Consider the following 6,000-nt stretch of genomic DNA (forward strand, 5'->3'; position numbering starts at 1 on the left):
TCAATTAACAATGAGTGCAAATAATATCAGTTAAGAGGGCTTCTACTGCATTTTTTAAAGTTTAATAATATATTTTATTTACCACAATATATCCAAAATATCATTTTAACATGTTTAGTATATGTCATTAATGAGGTATTTTACATTCTTTTTTTAAAATTGTTATTCTATTCCAAGTCTTTGAAATCCAATGTGCATCTTACAGCCACATTTCAGGGGCTCCATAGCCACATGTGGGGCGTGGCTACTGTACTGGGCAGCGCAGTTCTAAACCACTAGGAATTCACAGAGCAAATGCTTTGCTTTGTAATCCAGAAGAAACACTACCCATTTCAGGCCATGACAGAATAACTTAGTAAATTAACAGTCACTGTAGTCCTTTTCCCCTCCCTCCCTCTGTTTTCCCTCCTTTCTCCCTGAGTCTTCGAATTCATTAAATTTGGTACCAAGTCTCCTTACTGACTGTGTGAACTTGCCCGTCACAAGCTTTAGTTTCTTCATTAGTATTTTGGAAGTCTACTACATTCTTTAACTTTCATATTACTGTCTGTCTCACAGGGTGGTAGGCCCCCTGAGGAAATGCGCCCAGCTTCTAGCACACCAGCTGGAACTACACAAAACACACAGGGTGTGCCGGTGAGCAAAACAGTCCGCTAGCATGCTTAAATCCTGCGGGGGGAGATGGACAGAACTCTAAGTGCTGTGAAGGAGAGAAATATGGTCCCATGAGAGGTTGTGACCAAGGAAACATCTATTTACCTCAGGAGAAAGTTATGTCTGAGGTGAGGTGCCCAGATGGATAGGCATGAGGAAACTAGGTAGAGAGGGCTGTGGAACAGCAGTAAAGGCCCCAGGGAGGGAGTGAGCATTCCATACTCAAATGCATGAAGGCCAGGTGGCTGAAGTGGTGAGACTGGTGGAGAAGGAGGACAGTGCACAGAAGGCTCCCGGAGAAGAGGGGCCAGACCTTAGGGCATTACTCTCTGGGGAGCAGATCCTGAGATGGAGATCAGCTGGCAGTACGTGGGAGTGCTCTTGTAATCCTCACTTCAGGAAGGGAAGGAAGCAAGGCAAGACCTGGCAGAGGAAGAAGGTGGGTGGCAGTGCAATCTTGATGAAGAGCTCGGCCGGCTCCACGGACTCCACTGGGAGCTCTGAGGCTCGTTCAGGTTGTCCCTAATCAGGTGAGCAGATAGGTCTTTACCGCCCTGGGCCTATCATTGCTAGTGGGCTGCCCCAGGGAAGGGGCCTGCCCTTGGGTGAGGACTCTCCTAGTCATTCTTTGACTTTTGTTTCTTTGTGGAGTAAGAGGCAGGGTTGTCTGCTGAGACAGAAAAGCAGGAACTGTTGTTGTGAGAGGCACTGTCAGAGATCAGAGGAGAATAAAACATTTCTGAAATAATCCTTGAGAAGAAGGGGGAAGGGAATTGATTTGAGCAGGGAAACAGTAGAAATGCCAAGCAGCAGTGGTGAGCAGCTTTAGGTTGGCAGGCAGTTCAGACTCTGGCTTAGGTTCCATAAGCCATTTTTGTGTTAATTCAGTCCCACCTGTTTCCTCAGCTGGGTGCTCCACCACCAGCAGGGGCCTTGCACTGATACACAGTGATACACACTTTCTGTCCCTGTGGCATCTGACACGTGGCCCCATCGATCCAGGGCAGCAGTGGAGGTGGCAGATAGCACAGCCATTTGCCAAATAAATGTGACAAAAGGACTGAGGGGCAAGGGAATAAATATTATAAAGAAAGGTGGTTCATGGAGTAAGGGGAGATAACCTCGACAGAAAGTCACATTTCCTCTTCAGAATTCTTATCACACTTCACTTGTGGTCATCATTACTTCTGGTTTTTGTTGTAGCTTTTTTGCCTCCTTGGGTCCCCTTTTAGATTTGTAGTTCTCTGAAGAGTCCCAGCTCCCACTGGATTCTCAACAAGTATTTTCTAAATGTTCTGGAATGTTATCTTCTGGTGTGTGACTCACCTACACTGACTCATTTGCACAGAATTTATTTATAGCTTAGCCAAGTGTTTGATAGGGGAGGAGGTAGGGAGTCGGGATCCACACCCTAGGTCCCTTATTCATTCATTTGCTCAACAACATTAATCATGTCCTACCGTAAACTAATAGAGATAAATCGGATCTGCTTTCAATATTATGGGATTTAATGTTTGGTGGGGAGAAATGCACACTTGACAGTGAATACATAACTACAAACCATGGTAAACGTCCTGAAGGAAAGGGATACCATGATTTGTCTACACTACAATGAACGGATCCACTAGAGCGGTGGTCAGGCAGGGGAGGTTTCCCTCGGGCAATGATGCTTGAGCAAACCCCTGCAGAAGGGGTCAAGAGGAAGGGAAATAAAATATCAGAATAGGAACAAAACAAGGCTAAGATTATGTATTGGCTCACATATGCCACCCAGGCTCTATGCTGAACACATCGGTGGGACCCTGAACACAGTCTGTGCAACCCCTCAACAGGCAGGCTCTCTAGACTTCTGCTGCAGCCACTGAAAGAGTACATTCTAAGATCAGAGCTCACAGCTGCAGGAGGTGTAGGGTCCACGCCTGGACATAACCTCTGCATCTTTCAAAGTTTCAGGAGAGCACAAGGACTATGGCATCTGCTTTGGGGAATGTTGGGGAGAGTGCGAGCTCTTAGGACAAGCCCTTTGATTTCCTGGTCCTCAATGACCACCTGTAGCTGCTTCTGGCAGGACCTCCCTCTGCAAACATTTACAATATGTTACTATAACTACATTGAAACTAGAAAAATCAAACCCAACATATACTACTAGGGACTTCTCAGTCACTGTAACTGTCAAAATACTGTGTTTCCTGTTATCACTAAGACCTACAGGACTCTAGAATTCATTGAATTAGTTATTTTTTAAAAACATAAAATGACTTGAAAGACATATTAAGAAACTTATTGGGTAAATTCTTTCTTAAAGAAAAGAGCCAAAAGGTGCCAAAAACACAATGGAGAAGAGAAAGCCTCTTCAATAAATGGTGCTGGAAAATTGCAAAGCCACATGCAAAAGAATGAAACTAGATTACAGTTTGTCCCCACATATAAAAATTAATTCAAAATAGATCAAAGACCTAAATATAAGACATGAAACAAAAATTACATAGAAGAAAACGTAGGTACTAAACTTATGGACCTTGGTCTTAGAGAACACTTTATGAGTTTGTCCTCAAAGGCAAGGGAAGTAGAGGCAAAAATGAATGAATGGGACTATATCACACTAAAAAGCTTCTGCACAGCCAAGGAAGCCACCAACAAAACAAAAAGGCAACCAAATGAATGAGAGATGATATTTGCAAAAAACAGTTCCAACAAAGGGTTAATATCAAGAATATATAAAGAACTCATACAATTCAACACCAAAGAAACAATCCAATTAAAAAATGAGGATAGTATCTGAACAGACACCTCTCCCAGGAAGACATACAAATGGCCAACAGATATATGAAAAGATGTTCAACTTCACTAGCTATTAGAAAAATGCAAATCAAAACTGTTGTACAATGAGCCCTGACCAGGTATCTCGGTTGGTTAGAGCATCACACCGATATGCCAAAGTTGGGATTCAATCCCCCATGACAGCACATAGAAGAATCAACCAATGAATGCACAAATAAGTGGAACAACAAATTGATATTTCTCTCTCTCTCAAATCAATTAAAAAACTAAAATGAGATACCACCTCACATCTGTTAGAGCAGCTATTATCAAGAAGACAGGTAGTAAGTGTTAGAGAGGTTGTGGAGGAAAAGGAACTCTCATTCACTGCTGGTGGGAATGTAAACAGGTGCAGCCACTGTGGAAAACAGTATGGGAGTGCCTTAAAAAATTAAGAGTTAGTATATGACCCAGAAATTCCTCTTCTGGGTATTTAACTGAAAAACTTGAAATTTATTTGCAAAGATATATGTAGCATTGTTCATGGTGGCCAAGACATGGAGACAACCAAAGTGCCCTTTGATAGATGATTGGATAAAGAAGATGTGGTACATATTTACTATGGAATACTATTCAGTCATAAGAAAAGATGAAATACTGCCATGTGTGACAACATGGATAGACCTTAAGAATGTTATGCTAAGTGAAATAAGTCAGAAAAAGTTAAGCACCATATGATTTCACATGTAGAATAAAAAAGCTGAAGTTCATAGACACAAACAATGGTATGGTGGTTATTAGAAGGAAGAAGGTGGGTATGTAGTTAAGGGTAAAGAAGACCAGGTATATGGTGATGGGAAGGTGATTTGCCTTTGGGTGGTGAGCACCCAATGCAATGTACAGATCATGTATCATAGAAATGTACCCTTGGAACCTATATGATCTTATTAACCAATGTCACTTCGATAAATTTAATAATAAAAAAGAGTCTATATTGGATTATGTTAATGGATTTTCCTTAGACACTTTTCACTTCTAGACTGGTTGAGTTTTTTCTTGTTATTCCTACTCAAGGAATATCAACTAATTTTATTCAGGTCACTGTGCTCATTTACTTTGGATTATAGACATTCAAAGTAGAAAGATCTCAGATATCTTTCTGTAAAATGAGAATTATTGCTGCTGTAACAAATTACCACAAATGTAATAATTTTTTAGTAACATTATTTATTATAGCTTGGAGTCAGAAATTTGAAGTCAGTTTCAATGAGCTAAAATCAAGGCATCAGCCAGCCTACGTTTCTTCTGGAGGCTCTACAGGAGAACCCATTTCCTGCCATTTCTAGCTCCTAGAGGCTGCCCGCATCCTTGACTCTTGGCCTCTCCCTCCATCTTCAAAACTAGGAATGGTTGGTGTAGTCTTGCTACATCTCTCTGACATTCATCCCTCTTTTAAGTCAACTCTCCCTCTCATTCCTTTGATTCCTGAGCCCACCCAGATAATCCAGACTAATCTCCCCCAGTCAAGATCCTTAACTTAATCATACCTGCCAAGTTCTTTTTTTACTATGTAATGTAACATGTTTATAGGTTCTGGTGATCCACATGTCAATATCTTTGAGGGTCAGTTTTCACCCTCCTACATTAAGCTATTATGAGAGTATGAATTATTGCATTTGTGGCGAATCTGTAGTCCATTCACTAATTCTGAATAATGGAGTAAATATAACATGTTAATTACATAATGCTTAGAAATTGCAGTCAATGAAAAGAAGCTATCCAGTAGACTTTTTAAAAAATGGACTTTATCTTAAATGCTCTTTTTATTATATTATTACTCTTATTTTATTTCATAATTCTTAACCTATTTTTCAGGATGGAAGAGGCTTTCTCTATCATCCATTCACTTATCTAATAAATATACATCCATATCTGTGTATGTGGGAAGCATTCTTCCCAGTCATAGCGTTGGTTGGGTACACTCTCTTTATTAGAAATCACCATTTATTGAGCTATACTGATGTTACTGAAGAAAGAAAAAGAAAGAAAGGAAGGAAGGAAGGAAGGAAGGAAGGAAGGAAGGAAGGAAGGAAGGAAGGAAGGAAGGAAGGAAAGAAAAGAAAAGAAAAGAAAAGAAAAGAAAAGAAAAGAAAAGAAAAGAAAAGAAAAGAAAAGAAAAGAAAAAGGAAAACAGCTGAGCTTTGAGCAATAGTAGGGATTAGTACAAATTTCTCATACTTTTGGACTGGGATATAAATTGGTGGACCAGATATCTTAAGAGAGGTAAAATCATGAAATTTACCATAGAATCAAAGTTGTTAAATCAAAGCAGATATACTTTTTGCCACTTTCATGAACTTAATTTAAATTTGAGGTCAATTCTCTCTCTTATAGAATGCACAATTACTAAACATTTACTTTTGGTATTTAAGGAGATATTCAATTATGTCTAAGTATTTAAACATATATTCTTTAAAAAAAATTTTTTTAAAAGATTTTATTTATTTATATGTAGAGGGAGGGAGGGGAAGGAGGAAGAAACATAGGGAGAGAAACACCGATGTGCAAGAGATACACCAATCAGTT

The sequence above is a fragment of the Desmodus rotundus genome, chromosome 8 (genome assembly GCF_022682495.2).
Source record: "Desmodus rotundus isolate HL8 chromosome 8, HLdesRot8A.1, whole genome shotgun sequence".
NCBI classification, from domain to species: domain Eukaryota; kingdom Metazoa; phylum Chordata; class Mammalia; order Chiroptera; family Phyllostomidae; genus Desmodus; species Desmodus rotundus.